A 21,241-nucleotide genomic window follows, 5' to 3' on the forward strand; every position below is an offset into this window, starting at 1 on the left:
TTCATTCACATTATTTAAATATTATATTCCAATTTAATAAGTATAAGATGATACTTTGTTTAATTTGGTTATTTTGCAGTATAGAACATTTTCTGCATGTATATTAGTATTTCCTATTTCCACTTCTGTATGAAATAGTTAATAATATTTTTTGCTATTAATCTTTTGGGTACTGAATAATGTTTTAAGTTTTTTTAAGTTTAAGTATTTTTGGTTTAAAATATTATTAAAACCATTATTAAAATAATGGTTAAAACATTAAAACCATTATTAAAATAATGGTTTAAGTATTTTTGACTAGCACCATTAACTCTTTTTTTTTAACCATTAACTCTTTTATGTTATATTTGATAGTTTTTTTTCTTACAATATTTTTTCACTTTTTTTCTACTCAATGTTTTGGTACTGTAGTTTAAACTTCTTATATAAGTGATTTTTTGTCTTAATCATTTTATTGCTCAAAATTTTAAAAAAAATCACTACCTGACCAGAACTCTAATGAATATTAGTATTATTTTTTGGTATTATTCCTAGGATTTAAAAGAAATTACCCTTTAATCTACTTTTAATGTAATATGATATAATATGATAACTGATTATTGATCACCAAGATCTTTCTATCCAAAGTTTTCTTCTCTTTGCCCTTTTATTCCTCCAGTGAGTACATTAAACTGTGATAAGGGAAATATTTTAAAATGATGCTTTAGAACTGGAAACTGGCTGGTAGCTTTCCTTTGTTAAAGAGATCCAACAACTGCCCTAGGAAATAAGGGCCTTTCTTTTTACCTGGGTTTCATGTTTACTAAATATATCTTGGTGTTGGTTTCAGTATGTTGATTTTGAAGGAATCTTTCTCTTTCCTGTATCTCAGTGGTCCCTAACCTTTTTGGCACCAGGGATCAGTTTATGGAAGACAGTTGTTTCCACAGACTGGGGGTGGGGTGGATTCAGGATGATTCCAGTGCATTATATTTATTGTGCACTTTATTTCTGTTACTATTACAGTGTAATATATAATGAAATACTTTTGCAGCTCACCATAATGCAGAATCAGTGGCAGTCCTGAGCTTGCTTTCCTGCAACTGGATGGTGCCGTTTTTGGGGGGCTGGGAGCCAGTGACACCTGCTCCCCTGCACTGGCATCACCACCTCAGCTCCACCTCAGGTCATCAGGCATTAGAGCCTCATAAAGAGTGCCCCACCTGGGTGCCTCCCATGCACGGTTCACAGTAGGCTTTGCGCTTCTAAGAGAATCTAATGCCACTGTGATTTGTCAGGAGGTGGAACTAACGTGAGTAATGGGAAGTGGCTGTAAATACAGATGAAGCTTTGCCTGTGCACCCCTGCTCACCTTCCACTGTGTGGCCTGGTTCCTAACAGGCTGTGGCCTGGTACTGGTCCATGGCCGAGGGCTTGGGGACCCCTTCTGTATCTGATCTTTTGTTTGATTTAGAAATCTTCTCGCAAGATTTCTTTACTTAGAACTTTGAGGATTTATTCTGATTCATTGTTTCTGTTTTCTTCTTCGAGAATGATTTATCTAACTTTTCTATGTACCTGCTTTGCTTACCTTGTCCTCTTCATTTATTTCCTCCATGAATTGATTAAGTTTGAGTTTGCTCTTCACATGCACTTTCTAAGAGCCTGAATCCTACTTACTTTTTCCCTATTTTATCCCTTTTCTCACTATGCACTTTGTAATTTTACTAACATATCCAATAAATGTCAGAATCAGGATAAGCTTTCTTTTGATGCAGATTAAATGAATATAAAAGTATGTCTAAAAAATACTTTAAATTGACATAAAAAAGGGAAACAGACCTCTTCAGAATGCCAGAGAAGAAGAGACTCCTGAGACTGTCTTCCCTTTGAAGTGTCCAGACTTCAGAGGTCCCTTCAGTATGGTTCTGTATGTGCTATTTTCTAAGTATTTTGAAGGTAATATACCAAAGACAATGACTTTAATTGTTGCTCTTGAGGAATTATGGTACCAGTCTAGATGTTCTTTTCTGTTAATATAATTATGCTTCTATTGTCTATAAATTCCTGTTGTTCCTTAAACCTGGAGAACTTTCTTCCTTTATATTTTCCTATGTTGTTTCTTCTCTAGGCTTCTCTTTTAAAAATCAAAACTCTATATTAACATATATTCTGGGTTTTTTCTTTTTCATTTTATTTTCTCTATCTCTTAACCTGTATTCTTGTCTTAAACATCCTTGGGGCTTGCCTGGTGGTGGCTCAGTGGTTAAAACTCAGTGCAACCACTCCAGGGGGCCTGGGTTCAATCTCTGGTCAGGGAACTAAGATCCTGCATGCCATGTAGTACAGCCTGAAAACAAACCCTTATATTCTGGATGATTTCTTTATATCCATTCCCAGCTTTCTTACCTTTCCCTTTAGCTGTGACTAATCTGCTGTTCATCAGCTTCACTGTGTTTTTAATTTTTAATATTTAATTTCTGAGTTCCAGTTGCTTTTCTTTTTTTGCAAACCTCATCTTTTTATTCCTGCTTTATAGCTTGTATTTTATAATTAATTTCTGAAGTCTTCAGAGATCCAAATTTGTTATTATTACTGTTTAATGAATGATGGCTTATTTTCAAGTTTATTTGGTCAGTTTTATTAATAGCCCATATTTATTTGAATTTAATCTGAGGTATCTTGAGGAACTAAATTGGATTGTTTTCTTTGAGAGTAGTCTTATAACTGTTTCCCTGGTGAATTCTACCAAACATTTAAAGAAGAATTGATGCCAGTCTGTCTCAAAGTCTTTCATTTAATTGAAAAGGATGGAATACCCTCAAACTAATTATATGAGGCCACCATTGCCCTAATACTACAACCAGATATGGACACCATAGAAAAAGAAAACAGGCCAATATCCCTGATGATCGTATGTGTAAAAATTCTCAACGGAGTATTACCAAAATTAGTTCAACAGCACATTAGAAAAATCATACGCTGTGATACAGTGGGATTTATCCTTGAGATGCAAGCATGGCCAACATGTGCAAATTTAATAAATGCGATACATCATATTAGTAGAACTAAAAATAAACATCATATGATTACCTCTGTAGATGCTAAAAAAGCATTTGACAGAATATATTCTTTCATGATAAAGACTCTCAGTATATTGCATATAGAAGGAACATACCTCAGTGTTCAGTTCAGTTCAGTTGCTCAGTCATGTTTGAATCTTTGTGACCCCATGAAGTGCAGCTCGCCAGGCCTCCCTGTCCATCACCAACTCGCAGAGTCCACTCAAACCCATGTCCATTAAGTCAGTGATGCCATCCAACCATCTCATCCTCTGTCATCCCTTTCTCCTCCTGCCCTCAATCTTTCCCAGCATCGGGGTCTTTTTGACTAGACTGACTTTTGTTGGCAGAGTAATGTCTCTGCTTTTTAATATGCTGTTTAGCTTGGTCAATAAAGGTCATAGATGAGAAGCCCACAGCCAACATCAACAGTGAAAAGTTGAAAATATTTCTTCTAAAACTAAGCAGTTAGACAAAAAAAGAAATAAAAGACATCCAAATCATAAAAGAAAAATAATTTTTCTCCATTTGCAGATGATGCATCTTATATATAAAAAATCCCCAAGACTCCACCAAAGCAGAATTAGAATTAATCAGTGAATTCAGTAAAGTTACATGATATAAACAGAAATCATTTGTATTCCTATACAGACAGTGCAATACCTGAAAAAAAATAAAACAGTGCTATTCCCAAAAGCATCAGAAACAATAAAATAGAATAAATGTGACCAAAGAAGTAAAAGATCTGTACACTGAGAACTATAAGACTTTGATGAAAGAAATTGAAAATACAAATAAATTGAAAAATAATCCATATGCATGAATCAGGAAAAATAATACTTTCAAAATGCCCATTCTGCCCAAAGCCATTTTTAGATTAAATGGAATCCCTATTAAAATTCTAATGGCATATTTCTCAGAAATAGAAAACACAATCCTCAAATCCATAGGGAATCACAAAAGACCTCAAATAACAAAGCAGTCCTGAGAAAGAAGAAGAAATCTAGAGGCATCATACATTTTCAAAGCTGCATTGATTCATACAGTATGGTGTTAATATGAAAGTAGACACATAGTCCAATGGAGCAGAATATAGAGAGGAAGTAACCCCCCATATATGTGGTCAACTAGTATTTGACAATGGACAAGGATACTCAATAGGGGAAGGATAGTCTCTTCAACAGATTGTGTTGGGTAAAATGGATAACTACATGCAAAACACTGAAATTAGACCCATAACTTACACCAAAAGCAAAGCACCAAAGCGCAAGCACCAATGGCAAAATTCAACAGTAAGACTACATGAAACTAAAATGTTTCTGTGCAGGAAATGGAGAAAAAATCAGCAAAATGAAAAGGCAACCTACAGAATAGGAGAAAAAAAAAAAACTACACAACTCAATAGAAAAAAAAAACACTGATTAGAAAATGGGCAGAGGAACTGAACAGACTTTTTTTCCAAAGAGGGCATACATATGGTCAGCAGGTACATGGAAAGATGCTCAAGATCACAAATCATCAGGAAATGCAAAACAGAAGCTACAAGGAGATATCACCTCACACATAAGATATGACACTTAGAACAGCTGTCATTGAAAAAAATAATAAAGTTAAGAAATAGCAAGTGTTGGTAAGGATGTAGAATAAAAGGGAATCCTGGTGCACTGTTGGTGAGAGTGTAAACTACACGGTCAGTATGGAAAACAGTTTGGCGGTTCCTCAAAAAGTTAAAAACAGAACTACCGTGTGATCTGTGAATTTCACTTCTGAGCACACATCCAAAAGAAAATGGAATCAGGGTCTTGAAGAGATGTTTGTGTTCCTGTGTTCATTTGCACCAATATTCATAATGGCCAAGATGAAGAAGGAAGCACCTAAGGTTCTGCCTACAGATAAATGGGTAAAGATGATGTGGTACAGGTACATGCAATGGAATATTATTCAGTCATAAGAAAGAAGGAAATCCTGCCGGTTTTTGACAACATGGATGGACCCAGAGGGCATTATGCTAAGTGAAATAAGTCAGAGAAAAACAAATGCCATATGGTATCACTTATAAGCAGATCCTTAAAAAGCTGAAGTCATAGAAACAGAGAGTAGAATGGCATTTACCAAGTTATATGAGTAGAGAACTTGGGAGATGCTGGTCAGAGGGTGCATGCTTCCAGCCATTAGTTGAACAAGTTCTGGGGATCTAATGTGCAGCGTAGCGATTGTAGTTAGTCATATCGTATTATATGCTTGAAAGATGCTAAGAGAGTTTTTTTTTTTTTTTTTTTTTTTTTGCTGCACCACGCTGCTTATGGGATCTTAGTTCCCAAACCAGGGATCAGGGATCAAACTCATAACCCCTGCAGTGGAAGTGCAGAGTCTTAACTGCTGGATCACCAGGGAATTCCCTAAGAGAGTTGATCTTAAATTCTCAATACCAAAAAAAAAAAGGGTGATTATGTGAGATGATGGAGGTGTTCACTCACCCTACTGTGGTAATCATTTCACAGTATGCAAGTGTATCAAATAATCAAATTATACATCTTAAAGTGTTTCTCTGTTTGCATCTTCTAGTTGCCAGAAGAAATAGCTGTTCTCAGTTTGATGTTCATGGGATACTCAGGAGTATAATTTTAAAATACAGATTCCATGTAAACATAGTTGACTTTGCACATTCTTCCAGGTGACTATTACTAGGCTACCACTAGTATTATTATTACTAATCTGGAAGATTGTCTTGCTAGTAGATGTTCTCCAGACCACCTTTCCTTAGTACTTAAGCCCTGTGGACTTTTCCTAGGGAATCTCAGACTTTCCTGCATGTTAGAAGGGCCTGGGCATTACTTGAGAATTCTGCTTTGTCAGTACTTGTTTGCTGACAGGCATCCCCACCTTACCCACTTCTAAAAGATAATTATCTGATTGTGTCTTATTTTCCTGTATTTTCTTTTTTTCTCTTGGCTTCTGAGGATCCCTCTTTCCCTCTTAAGAATTCAACAATGCATTAAAATGGTCGCTTTATATAGTGCTTTATATATATTGCTTTATATTGCGTTATTGCTTTATATAGTGTTAAGATACATCACCAAAGACTAGGAATAAGGCAAATGATTGGCTAATCGTCTCAGTGACATACTAGGGCCTTATCTAATAGGCTAATAACCCAAGGATAATTGAAATGTCTGGGAATGTACTTCGTCAGAGCCCTGACTCTGTAAAACTCCATATTAACACATAGATTGCTGTCTAGTATAGCTGCAAATGATTTCTTTACAGCTAACAGGTAAGCCATGCTAGGCATAGCCATTTGCGTTAATGCATATATGCATAAAACCTTTCAAAGCTTTAAAAAAAGAAAACAAAACGATTAGCCTGGCGGTTATGATAGGGGTTTGTCCTATAAGATATTAACCAGTTTTATATCTAATCCAGCAGTGTTATTACAGTGTTCTTTCTTTAAAGCCAATGCTCAATTTCTCAAATGTTCTCTACCCTTGTTGATGATACAAATACACCAGTGACGTGTTCACTCCAGAGTTTTTGAGAAGAATCCTTTCACATCAGAATCAAACCAGATTTCATTTTGAAAGCTTTTAAGCTTATCTTGCCAACTGTAAGGAGAAGTAAATACTGAAGCAAAAGTAATCTTATTTTCTCCTTCATTGAATCTAAGTGACAGTGGGGACCAGCTCAGGCACTAGCACATGACTACACTCAGTCAATATTTGCTATGAAGAATGAATACATGTATAACCATTTCCTTTTGACTATTAGAACTTTAATTTGTTAAAGAAATAATTTTTTATTGTGCCCCGTTATTTATAGTCCTGGCACATTCATAAATATTCTCCTACCTCATAGGGAATCTTAACACATCCAGTTATTTAAGAACATCATATTAGGACTTTCCTGGCAGTCCAGTATCAAAAGACTCCACACTTCCAGTGCAGGGGGTACAAGTTCGATCCTTGGCTGAGGAATCAGAATCCTGCACGTTGTGCGGTGCAGCCATAAAGACAACCAAAAAATCACATCATTTTAGGTAATTAATGTAGCATAACTTTTACTCTAAACTATACAGCATATTTATTTTCTGTAGTATATATTTTTCCATTTGAGTGAGAAACTGTGAAAATTGTTTACTGTGACTTACTTTAATTGAGTTTGGATTATTTACCTTCACTCTTGTTGCATTGAATTTCTAAGATCTTTGTAAAACAACTTCTGTTCCCCAGCACAGGTCTATACTGCTCAGACCCTGGAGAGCTGGGGCGGTGGCAGGGCCCTTCTTATGTTTTATAAGCCTTGATTAGTTCCAGAGGTCAATTCCCTGGACATTTCTAACTCTAAATTGCTTGACTACTAGGTTACCTCCAACCTGATAATCCAGATTTATATTAATAGCTACAGTTTATATGGCTGAATATTGGGTTGTTCCAAAAGTTTTATAGATGTACTTGTAACATTTATGGGAAGAGGGTTATCATGCCTGTTTATTTTCCCAGATTTCCTAGAGGAAGATTACCTAGAACTTATATATATATATATATACACACACACACACACACACACATATATATACATACTTGTTCTAAACAGACTTTGGTTTTCTTGCTTTTGTGTGATTAATGCATGTTTTCTATAGAAAAATAGGGAAATAAAGGGGTGAAGATTTCCAAATTTACTGACATATTGAGTGCAGCACTTAACGGCATCATCTTTGGAATTTGAAATAGCTCAGCTCGAATTCCATCAGCTCCACTAGCTTTGTTGGTTGTAACGCTTCCTAAGGCCCACGTGACTACACACTCCAGGATGTCTGGCTCTAGGCGCATGACCACATCAGGAGCTTTTTTGTACAGTTCTTCTGTGTATTCTTGCCACCTTTTCTTAATCTCTTCTGCTTCTGTTAGGTTATTGCCATTTTTGTCCTTTATTGTGCCCATCTTTGCATGAAATGTTCCCTTGGTATCTTCTGATACCAGCTGATGCCACCTGATGCGAAGATCTGATTCATTGGAAAAGACCGTGATGCTGGGAAAGATTGAAGGCAGGAGAAGTGGGTGACAGAAGATGAGACAGTTGGATGGCATCACTGACTCAATGGACATGAGTTTGAGCGAACTCCGGGAGATAGTGAAGGACAGGGAAGCCTGGCGTCCTACGGTCCCTGGGGTCACAGAATCAGACATGACTTTGCGATTGAACGAGGAAAACAACAAAAGGGGTGAAGTATAATGTTATATGCTTCAGGAAGTAGGAAGCGGTTCATTGTCCACCCATATTTAAGGCTGATAACTTCTGTACCTGTGTATTTGAGTCTTTTCACCTCACAGTTCTGCTTGTTTCCAGTGTTGGTCTGTTAACAAAAATTGGTGGTGCACAGCACAGCAGTTGTCTCCTTAATTCAGTGTGGTAATACCATTCTTATGAAAATGTGGCAAGTGGTTGAGCATTCCGCTTGCATGCTCTTGGGGTCTTCCACATCATTATGTCTCCATGGTAGCTTTAGGCATACAGTGGTTAATAGCACAAGAGAATTCTGGCTCTTAGGACACATACCTAACTTTGAACAAATTACTCTCTCTCAACTGAGACCCTCTTATTTCGATTAAGATTATACCTCCTAGGGTTGTTTTGAAGATTAAATGATGTATAAATACTAAGCATTGTACAATGCAACATAAAAGCTTAATAAATTGTAGGGTAGTTTTACTGGTATTATTTTCTGTTACTCTGTTGCTGTGTTATCCTATAAGGTTCATTACTGGCAGCAACAATAAAAGGCATTCAGGTTTTTAAAAAGTCTGAATTTAGTACTAGACTCTGCCACTCACCATGTCACCTTAACATTTCTGGGTCTAGATTGCTTGATTTTTTAAATACTGTTAAAAATGGGGAATGCGTTCTTGGATGGAGTATCCCCACTCTTTTATCAAAATTCTTAGGCAAATTAGAGGATTTTGCTAAGAATTTGCTAAGAAGCATATTCTTCTAAGAATATGCTTAGAAGAAACCAGCATAGTTCTTGTTCTGATAGGTGTTTTTAGTTGGTTTAACTTAGTTTCCTTCATTAGCAGAGTTATGCAAATAGAGATCATGGAAATAGAAGGCATGGTTCAGCAACCTAATGCATGTGCAGGGCAGTCCTTCCATGTAACCAGTCTATACCACGTGTTCGGTTATTCAGTGAAAATTATATACCTTTGATCTCAAACTGATTTCTTCAGAATTCGCCTGACAGAGTTCAGGTGTGAGCGTGCCAGCGCCCGCCCGTTGGCTGATGTTCTTTCCTGCAGTGCCATAGGGTGTACCTCTTACTAGCAGTGTGTGTGCATTCTAAAAAACATGTCAGCGACCCAAGGATGCAAACCAGCTGATTAAGTGAGAAGGCAGATGATTTCCACAGCCCAGCCCCCTCAGATCATTTTGAGCATGTAAAATGCCATGTTTTTATTATTATTTACTTGTGACTTCCATTCAAATGTCACACGGTCCCCAGTGATAAGGAAATGAAAATTTGTTCAGTTAATCTGCTGCCGTTGAGAAGTTGGTCATAAATAAGCAAGATCCACTCTGCATATAGGCAGCTGGCTGTTCTAAAGTTTATAGGGTAGGCCCCCAGAGCTTTCCAGATTCTCAGTCACACTGGCTTGAACAAAATGACAAAGTCTAATGGAAACCATTGCCTGTCCCATGTCCAAGCCTATAGAAGAAATCTTCTGGGAAATATAATGAATTTTATGAAGGTGCCACTGTTCCCTTTTGGGGGACTTTTGGACTTTTCTGGACATTAATTGTCCTTAGCTGCATCCTGGATAAGTTCTTAGCATATTAAAAAAAGATATGTTCAGTATCTATAATTGCAATTCTTGTTTTCAGCAGGCTATAAGAATTTAAATAAACATAACTTCATATACATCTGTATTAAATTTCACTTAGTTAGGACTAGTGATTATAGCTTAGGGAGTTCATTTGTATCTATTATTATTATCATTTTGTTTTACTTTTTTTATAAATTATTTATTTTAATTGGAGGTTAATTACTTTACAATATTGTATTGGTTTTGCCATACATCAACATGAATCTGCCACAGGTATACACATGTTCCCCATCCTGAACCCCCTCCCTCCTCCCTCCCCGTACCATCACATCACCAGCTCTCTTGCCTAGTATTACATGGTTTAAATTTTGATTTACAATATTTTGTTGAAAATCTTAATTAAAAATGTGACTAAAGGGTCAAATGGTGTAACATGATGTTACAGGAGGCTCTGCAGTTACAATCCGGTCGTATAGTTCATATGCAGTTTATTCACCCAGCCTGAAACTCATGTGGCCCCAATTGTATCTACAAGAAATCCTAAAGGCTTCCTCAGAGCCTTTGTTGAAATCAATGCATTTTATGTCTGGGACTTCTTTTGATTGAATATAGCAACTCTGTCTTAATAGGATAGGAGTTAAGGTAGTATCAGTTCAGTTCAGTCACTCAGTCATGTCCAGCTCTTTGCGACCCCACAGACTGCAGCACACCAGTCTTCCCAGCCCATCACCAGCTCTGGGAGCATGCTTATATCAGGGTAGTATACTTGATATTTATTAATTGATGTACTTTCCTCCTGGACTCTGTATGTTTCTCTTAGTTATCAAAAATTTTCTGCATAGTAATGTCCTAGAATTGTCCCACCATCCACATATATATTATTCTATGACTTGAGACATTTACTTTCATATTTTTTTGAAACCCATGTATCACTTGCTCATTTCTATTTCATAAGGGCCTTTTTCTGAGTTCTCAGCAGTTATCATGAATATATTGTCAATTAATCTTCAAGTACTTTGTATACTTTAGGATAAAATTCATTAAACATTGAATTTGGTTCAATTAGTTCAATTCTCACAGTATTTTTCCATCCCATCTGCAGCTTTACAAAGTACTTACATCTTCTCTACCTCAGTAATCACTGAATTTGACTTCTAATTCTGTTTCATATTATCTCCTATTTTTATTATTATTATCTCCAGATTGAAGATCATCCCTTTGAATGGAAAAAATGGAAAGTAGAATAAATACATGACTTTTTTGTCATTTGTTAGCCCAATACCACCATTTTTTCACAGTGAAACTGCCCCTTCTGTGTCCTCATTGCTCTAAACCTAATCAAATAATTGCCTGTCTTTTGATTTTTTTTTAGAAGCCTTGCTTTATTTTGAAGCTCCATGATACACGCAGTATTCGAGTGTCATCACGTAGTTGGGCTCTGCCCCTTCTGCCTGTTTGCCCAGCAGTCAGTTGACCCATATCTGTGTGCTTAGCTCTTCCTCAAGCCCTGGGCTCCCAGCCGTCCTATGGCAAGGATTTCAGGAGCCGTGGATAATTTCATTTCAGTCAGTCGTTGTTTCTAGAACTGCTAACCTCACGTTCTAGTTCAGTAAACATATGCTGGGCCTTGCCTCTTTCTGGCAGGCACAGGAACTGAGTCCTGTCTTACTTCCCTCTACTTGGTTCCCTGCATTGTCAGCCTTCCCCGTTTCTTAGTTTATCCTCAAAACTGAGCTCCTGCAGTCTACAGCTGGATCACGGTTCTTCAAACCATGACCTCTCCTCAGATCCTCCTTTCGTGTGTTGAACTTGCTTGCCAGAGTGCCTGTTACTTCTTGCTGTTCTTCTGACAAGGTCTGAACTTGTCTTACTATTACTGTCTTTCTAAACACACTCTGTTGGTCTTATAAGCCTCACTACCCACCCTGACCAGTGTTATCAAAGCTAGGTCTCCGTTTTGGAAACTTGTCAAGCTCTAGCTTACAGATTTTCACTTAGTGGTATCTCTGAGGTTTGCAGAATTCTGCTGATAGACTATGCACAGTCTTTAGAGCAAAAATCCTACTATGATGGAGGCTTACGTGGAAGTTTCTTTTAAAGGGTTGGTATGTACCTGTGTCAGACACATGTGCACATCTCTGGCCAAAAATAGGGCTTGATCTCGGTGTTCTTGGCCATACCTAGTTTCTCCTAACATCACCCTTCCCCCCTGCTTTTTTTCTTTGTTTTGTTTTGTAAACTGAGTACTCCTCTTAGGAGATAGACACCTCTGAGAGTGTCTTACCACTGTAATCACAAAGAGATGAAGTTCCCTGGGAACTCAGACCGAAGAAGCAGGTCCTGTATGCCATTACCCAGCCTGCTCCTTCTTTGGCCCATCCATCGGGAACCCTGTCATGCCTGCGCTTCTCCTCCTTGAGAGAAGCAATGGGACAGAAGAGATGTAAGGGCTTCATCAAGCTGCAGCTGGGATCGTTTTAAGGCATTTTTATACTTCCATTTTTAAAAAAATAATTATTAGGGTATAGTTGATTTACACTGTTGTATCAGCTTCAGGTGTGCAGCAAAGTGAATCAGTTATACATATACATATGTCCACCTTTTTAAGATTTTCCGCCCATATAGGCCATTACAGAGCACGGAGTAGAATTCCATGTGCTATGGCTCAGAAGGTAAAGAGTTCGCCTGCAACGTAGGAGACCTGGGTTCTATCCCTGGCTTGAGAAGATCCCGTGGAGAAGGGAATGGCAACCCACTCCAGTATTCTTGCTTGGGGAATCCGCATGGACAGAGGAGCCTGGTGGGCTACAGTCCATGGGGTCACAAAGAGTTGGACATGACTAAGCACAGTATAATAAGATAGATAATTAATAATGACCTACTATATACCGTGTATCAGAGAAGGCTTCCCTGGTGCCTCAGATGGTAAAGCATCTGCCTACAATGTGGGAGACCCAGGTTCAGTCTCTGGATAGGGAAGATCTCCTGGAGAAGGAAATGGCAACCCACTCCAGTATTCTTGCCTGGAAAATTCCATGGACAGAGAAGCCTGGTAGTCTACAGTCCATGGGGTTGCAAAGAGTCAGACACGACTGAGTGACTAACACTATAAGCACAGTATACACCGTATATGCTGCTGCCGCCGCCGCCAAGTCACTTCAGTCATGTCTGACTCTATGTGACCACATAGACGGCAGCCCACCAGGCTCCCCCGTCCCTGGGATTCTCCAGGCAAGGACACTGGAGTGGGTTACCATTTCCTTCTCCAGTGCATGAAAGTGAAAAGTGAAAGTGAAGTCACTCAGTCGTGTCTGACTCTTCGTGACCCCATGGACTGCAGCCTACCAGGCTCCTCTCTCCATGGGATTTTCCAGGCAAGAGTACTGGAGCAGGTTGCCATTGCCTTCTCTGATACACAATATATAGTAGGTCGTTATTAATTATCTATTTTATATATAGTAGTGTGTTTATGTCAATCTTAATCTTCCAATTTATCCCTCCTGCCCTTCCCCCTTGGTAACTATAAGTTTGTCTCTCTGTGAGTCTGTGTTGTAGATAAGTTCTTCTATACTGCCATTTTGTTATCTTTTCTTGAAGTTGAAAATAGCTAATGTTCATTGGGCATTACTGTGTGCCAAGCACTGTTACAAGTCTTACCTATTAACTCATCTATTTTTCAGAACAAGTCTGTGAAATTGTAACTCTTCTTAACCTCCTTTTACAGATGAGAAAACTGAGATAAAGAGAAGTGTGGTAACTTCACAGTGGTCACATAGGGAATAGTTTCCAGAGTCGCGTTTTGAATCAGGAGTCTGGATCCAGAGTCTGAACTCTAAATGACTAAATGATCTCACCTCTCTGAGGTGGAAAGTGTAGTAGTAAGACTTGTAAGTGTCATATAGTAGTTGCGGCAGCAGAGATAGACAAGCTGTGCTAAGTTATGGGAGCATCCTTAGAGGCTCTGTGATGGGAATTCTAGAGAACATACAGCTGATTATAGGACCCACAGTGTGTCCCGAAAGTCCATGAAAATTGTGCATAGTTCTACCACTTTAATAATGATAGCTTGAGTACATATTTTATTTCCAGTCTTTAATGACTGATTTTTTTTTTAAGCTAAAAGGAAGTCAAAGGAGATGTATATAATTTTCTTTTACTTCCCACCCACAATTCTTAGGTTTGTTGATTTATCTTATTTACCCTAGGATATATTGATAATTCAGTTGTTTCTAATCTAAGGTTCTTGCACATGTTTAAGAAAAATACATACTCAGAAAAGTTATATATTACATACATATTTAAAAAGTGATTGAGTCTAAAATGAAATGAGAAGAATTTACTTGTATTAGCATAAAAATAGCAAAATAATGTTTTCAAGAAAAATACAAGGTATCTTTGCTTAAAACACAAAACATTAAGAAATTAAAACAAAAGTAGTTAAAACATTTCATGTTCATGGGTTATATTATTAAGATGCTACTAAGTCACTTCAGTCGTGTCCGGCTCTGTGTGACCCCATAGACGTCAGCCCACCAGGCTCCCCCATCCCTGGGATTCTCCAGGCAAGAACACTGGAGTGGGTTGCCATTTCCTTCTCCAATGCATGAAAGTACAAAGTGAAAGTGAAGTCACTCAGTCATGTCCGACTCTTAGCGACCCCATGGACTGCAGCCTACCAGGCTCCTCCATCCATGCGATTTTCCAGGCTAGAGTACTGGAGTGGGGTGCCATTGCCTTCTCCGATTATTAAGATGGGAAGTCCACAATTATTTGTAATGTCATTTTTCCCTGATTGCTCTCAAGTTTGTCTCCATATCCACAGTTTTCAGGATTTAGCCCTGATATGCCTAGGCTTTTATTTTTAATACTAATTGCTTGAGGTTAATGAGATTTTTGAATGTGTACATTTAATGTAGATTTAATCTATCTTTCACCAGATTCAGGAAGTTTTCAGCCATTGTTTCTTCAAACATCTTCTGCCTGTTCTGACCCTTTTTTCCTTCTGCATCCCAGTTACACTTACGATGGAGCTGTGTATATTGTCCCACATGTCCCTGAGATTCTGTTCGTTCTTCAGGTTGTATAAATTCCACTGACCTATATTCAACTATATCAACTGTTTACTCAGTCGTCTTCATTATTCTCCTGAGCTCATCCACCTAGAGTTTTTATGTCACATATTCTTGAATCTTTACTTGGTTCTTTTTAATATTTTCTCTTTCTCTACTGAATCTATATCTTTTGGGTTAGTACAGCATTAAGCCCAGTTTTAATACTTGTCTTAAAATCCCTTCTTGTAAAACACACCCATGGAATCAGGCCTGCTGCTTTTACCCTGATGGAGACAGCCCAGAGACGAAAGTCTCCAAAGCTTCCAGTCCCAGATAATAGAGATTTATCATCAGGAATCTCCTGATTCAAGAAGAATTCTTCCAGCTATTCCAGAATCCTGCTGTATCTTCTAGGAAACTGTATCATCATTCAAAAGGAATGCCCTACAACCTGCCTTTCTCCTCAAGTATTAATAATTCTCCACTATGTCTTAAATAAGATGTACTAATTACAAACATTTAAATTATATCCAGAACCATCTCTGAAGGAGAGTATTAGCCTTTTTAGTGCTTGAAGTGTGCTTAAACAATATTTGAGTGGTGATTCCAGTCTATCAGCTGTGGACCACTCCTCTTAATTATTCAACATTCATATACTCCATTTTTCCCATATTCGAACTTCCCTCAAATCTCAATAGCAACAGCACTGTGTTATGAAAACAATGTATCAGCTCTGTGGAAACAAAAATCTATAGACCTCTTCTCAAAAGGAAAGATTCAAAGTTTTGGTCCTTTGATGTGGTGTGATGTGATGTAATGGTAATCATCTCCATGCTAGTTCAGACACAATTCTAGTTTGATACTGTGTAATTCATGGACTAAATTATGAAATACATGCACACAGTCACACACAGACACACACACACCCACACACACACGCACAGAGGAAGAAAAAAGTGACCCATCATGGCCTTAAGTTCTACAGCTGGTTATGAGTCTATGATTTGTATTGACTTTCTTCTTCTACTGCCAATCCCATTCCCCTTTGTCCTCAGCCAGAACCTTAGTTGATTTATACACAGTTTCATCTTTGAAGGGTCTGACCTCATGAAGTTGGCTATTGTATTCTGTTTACTTCTACCACTTGGATGTGTCAGCCCTACAGGGCAATCCCTGGCTTCCAGGTATAACCTTCCCTGCTTCATCACATTGTAAATCCCTGTTTTCCTCCACATTGAAGTCAGTTGCACCAGGAACCTCTCTTTTGCCAATGGCATAGTAGCATGAAGAAATCTATGTAGCCAGGTGGAAATTTCAACTTCGAGTTCATGAAACTATTGCTGGGTCAGTCAGTAAGAAGCATTTTCACTTGGTTATGTAGACCTCTAGGGAGAAATCCAGTGCCACAAGGATGGGAATAACGCTTTGCCCATAAATCACTAGATGTCTATTGAGAGTTCCCAGTCTCACTTTCATATGTTGATTCCTGAACTTGTACACTTTGGCTGTGGGGGAGGGAATGTTGCATATTGGTCACAGTTTAGAGCATGTTTCCTATTATTCAACCTTTTATGAAATGGTATTCTAGTTTGAACTAACTGCCCAAGGAAAATTTACCCATGCTTTCCGTTCCTGCTTGATCCCTATTTTGATCTATTACAACTACTTAATGAAGAAATATTGCCATGTATACCTGATTTTAGGTAACATCCAGTTGAGATGAGCAGCTCTGGGTATATGGTCACTTGGTGTCCACAGTCAGGAACTCATTCAATCTTTACTGGGGCCAAATAGCATAAGCAAAGAGTTTTTTCCTTTCTTTCTTCTTTTTTTTTTCTATAAAGGATAAAATTTATTTGTCAAGAAAGGTATGACTTTCTCCCCAAACCCCAAACAAAGAACCCCCTTTGTGATTATCTGATTAGGGTCACAGCTGCAGAATTCACAGAGTATACTGATTAACTCCAGAGATATTGGCTTTTATTGGTCATGAGATACATTCTTGTTAGTCACCTAGAGCAACAAACTTCTTCCTCAGCTTCTAGAGATCTTTATATGCTCTTCTGGGCCCCTCTTGAAGTTCACAGCCTTGTGATTTCTCAATCTACACATCTAAGGAGAAAAACCAAAGGGATACATGTTGCCTCAGATATCCAGAGGCACATCAAGTATTGTATCTTTTTATTAGTGATGGGAGCTACATCTAAAGCAACATGTTTTTCATTTGGGGAGTGTATTCCAACATGTGTCAGACCCTGAAACTTCCCAAGTGCACCAGGCACCTGAATTTCTGGGGTTCATTCTCTGAAATGCATGTGTTTTTACTAGGGCCCTCAAAACCCCTGCCATATCAGCATGGTGTCATCAGTCCAGTGCACTGACATGATGTCCTGTGGACCAGTTCAGTAATCAGAATCCTGTGAACAAAATGATGGCATGGAGCCAGGAAGTTGACATAGCCTGAACAGGACAGGAGAAGCACACTGCAGTATCCTAGGCAAATGCAAACTCCCCCGATCAGGACCTGCCTGGGTACCGAGTGTCAGAGGCAGGGAGCTTCATCTGGAACCGTCATCAGCACTGTGTAATTAGAAATACTGCCTGACTAATTTTATAATAATTCACTAGCATTCTCCAGGGACCTTCAATTTCCTGTGCAGGTCAAATAGGCAAATTTATTGGGCACATGGGTAGGCATTTCCACTCCTGGATAATCCAGTACTTCAGTGTGGCACTGAGCTCTGTGAATCCTCCAGGTGAATATATAGATCCAGGCAACTTTGGGAAACCTTGAGTTAATAGGAATGACTCCCTAAGCCAGTGGGTCACCAGAATAGTATCCTACTGCTTCTACTGGGTTTAAGAACCTGGAGATGAAGGAGTCCTCTGAACCAGCTGCAAGATAAGCCAGAATCATGCCACTTCTGCCACAGACTGTGCCAACAAAGTGCATGCCCCGTGCCCTGCTTCTCTTATTCCAAAATGCACTGCTGCGTCCAGTTCCCAAATGAGTGCTCTGACTGGCAGAGGTCAGATCACATCCCATATCCTAACTGCAGAGGAATCTGGGAAATTTATTTCTAGCCCTCCTGTCCCTGAAATATCTAAGAGGCGCTATAGAGTAGAAAAGGATGGTGGAGGTGTTGACAAGCCCTTTTCTGGTTTCTACTGCAGTCACCTCATAACATGATAAAAGCCCAGGCTCCAGTTCAGCCTCTCTCAAAGTTCCCTGCATTTACAACAGGGCATGTGTCAGTTAAAATGAAAGGAAGAATAGAGACCATTTTATAATAATATTCACAGAACTTTAAATCATCCTAATGGCTGTATACTTGGTCTTTGCTCTCCTATGGATCTCAGTCACATCGAGGAGACAGTCTTACTTCAGAGCCATACAGTGGAAAAACCCTTTGTGATGAACTTTCCTTCTCAGCGGTGTCCTCTAAAACGACTGTATTAACTCTAGACAAATGATTTTATTTCTAGTATTTAACATCTCAAGGGTCAAAGAATTAAACATAAAACCTTCAATGCTTTTGTATTACTATCCTACATTGTAACATTTAACACTTAATGGACACTTATTGGGGGCCTTCAGTTCAGTTCAGTCGCTCAGTCGTGTCCGACTCTTTGCAACCCCATGAACCGCAGCACGCCAGGCCTCCCTGTCTATCACCAACTTCCGAGTTTACTCAAAGTCATGTCCATCAAGTTGGTGATGCCATCCAGCCATCTCATCCTCTGTCATCTCCTTCTCCTCCTGCCCCCAGTCCCTCGCAGCATCAGAGTCTTTTCCAGTGAGTCAGCTCTTCCCATGAGGTGGCCAAATTATTAGAGTTTCAGCTTTCGCATCAGTCCTTCCAAAGAAATCCCAGGGCTGATCTCCTTCAGAATGGACTGGTTGGATCTCCTTGCAGTCCAAGGGACTCTCAAGAGTCTTCTCCAACACCACAGTTCAAAAGCATCAATTCTTCGGCGCTCAGCTTTCTTCACAGTCCAACTCTCGCATCCATACGTGACCACAGGAAAAACCATAGCCTTGACTAGACAGACCTTTGTTGGCAAAGTCATGTCTCTGCTTTTGAATATGCTGTCTAGGTTGGTCATAACTTTCCTTCCAAGGAGTAAGTGTCTTTTAATTTCATGCCTGCAGTCACCATCTGCAGTGATTTTGGAGCCCCAAAAAATAAAGTCTGACACTGTTTCCTCATCTATTTCCCATGAAGTGTTGGGACCAGATGCCATGATTTTAGTTTTCTGAATGTTGAGGTTTAAGCCAACTTTTTCACTCTCCTCTTTCACTTTCATCAAGAGGCTCTTTAGTTGTTCTCCACTTTCTGCCATAAGGGTGGTGTCATCTGCATATCTGAGGTGATTGATATTTCTCCCGGCAATCCTGATTCCAGCTTGTGCTTCCTCCAGCCCAGCGTTTCTCATGATGTACTCTGCATATAAGGTAAATAAGCAGGGTGACAATATACAGCCTTGACGTACTCCTTTTCCTATTTGGAACCAGTCTGTTGTTCCATGTCCAGTTCTAACTGTTGCTTTCTGACCTGCACACAGGTTTCTCAAGAGGCAGGTCAGGTGGTCTGGTATTCCCATCTCTTTCAGAATTTTCCACAGTTTGTTGTGATCCACACAGTCAAAGGCTTTGGCATAGTCAATAAAGCAGAAATAGATGTTTTTTTGGAACTCTTTTGCTTTTTCCATGATCCATTGAATGTTGGCAATTTGACCTCTGGTTCCTCTGCCTTTTCTAAAACCAGCTTGAACATCTGGAAGTTCCTGGTTCAGGTATTGCTGAAGCCTAGCTTGGAGAATTTTGAGCATTACTTTACTAGCATGTGAGGTGAGTGCAATTGTGTGGTAGCTTGAGCGTTCTTTGGCATTGCCTTTCTTTGGGATTGGAATGAAAACTGCCCTTTTCCTGTCCTGTGGCCACTGCTGAGTTTTCTAAATTTGCTGGCATACTAGGGGACTGGCCCTATGTTAATCATTTTTGCTGTCTTAACTTCATATGGAAGCCTCTATATAGGTGCTGCTGTCCAGTCACTATTTTGCAGAAGTGTAATCTGAGAAATGAAAGATTAGTAAGTCGTTAGTACAGGTAATAAGCGTGGAGCTGGGATTTAACTCAGGCAAGTGTTGGGCTCCAGAGTCTGCAGCCTGTCATACCTTCACTTCATCCCCACTGTATAAAGTCCATTTTATTGTGAAATTTATCTTCTCTTTAAGCTATTCCCTAAAGATTAGATATTAAGGAAAAATGGTAAGTAAATAACTACATCATCCATGAAATACTCAACAGAAGTTTTTTAGAACTTAGCTAAAGAGCGCCCCACTCCAGTACTCTTGCCTGGAAAATCCCATGGATGGAGGAGCCTGGTGGGCTGTAGTCCTTGGGGTCGCTAAGAGTGGGACACAACTGAGCGACTTCACTTTCACGCACTGGAGATGGAAATGGCAACCCACTCCAGTATTCTTGGCCTGGAGAATCCCAGGGATGGCGGAGCCTGGTGCTCTGCCGTCTGTGGGGTCGCACAGAGTGGGACACGACTGGAGCGACTTAGCAGCAGCAGCAAGAGCACTTTTTATTTCAGGTACAAAGAAAAATGTTATAAAAAATGGTACATAGAATAAATGGTATTAAAGAGTTACAAAAGATGGGAGTCTTAGCTAATTACGTTATTAGGAAATAACTGATAAATAACTGATTTCCTATGATAATAAATTGATGTGGTTTTATTTGTAAATTTGATAAGTTGACTTAGAAAGTTATTATTAACAGCTAGTTATACACATCTGGATTTATAATAGACATTTTTTGAAGCCTATAATCTATTCAGTTTCTTAGTGTCATTGATTAGCTTTTAAAGCATATTACTAAAATATCAATTTGAAAAATATCTACATTAAGTGTTTATCCTGAAGGACACAGATGGCATTTTTTCAGTGTCATATGACATTAGTTATTTAGCATTGTCATTTAAATATTTTATATAGTCAAGTAATGTCTCCTCATTATGATTTTAAGCTCATAGAGAGCAATGGCAAGGTACATGCTGTTTTTGTGTTCTGAGATATTCCTTGAAGGCTCCTTTCTCCCAGATACACTAAAGAAAAGATTTAATGGAAATTGAGGCATGAGTTATATGTACCTTAATGTGAATAATAATCAAGTGGCATTTCCCCTAATAACTCTAAGGGATACAGTTTATTGTCTCCCACTGTCCTTTGAAATTTATTGAATGATAAGTTCTTTTGCTACCTCTAGATGAAAAATCAGAGTTCCACATTTTTTTCTCCTCCCTCTAAATGACCTCTCTTTTGA

The 21,241-nt window shown here is 38.8% G+C and overlaps 1 protein-coding gene across 1 annotated transcript in view; it reads left to right on the top strand.

Moving 5' to 3' along the window:
* MEI4 (meiotic double-stranded break formation protein 4) overlaps positions 1-21,241 on the top strand; it is a 198,538-nt gene that overhangs the window by 97,079 nt on the left and 80,218 nt on the right. The window lies entirely within an intron of this gene.

This window comes from Budorcas taxicolor, chromosome 9 (genome assembly GCF_023091745.1).
Source record: "Budorcas taxicolor isolate Tak-1 chromosome 9, Takin1.1, whole genome shotgun sequence".
NCBI lineage: Eukaryota > Metazoa > Chordata > Mammalia > Artiodactyla > Bovidae > Budorcas > Budorcas taxicolor.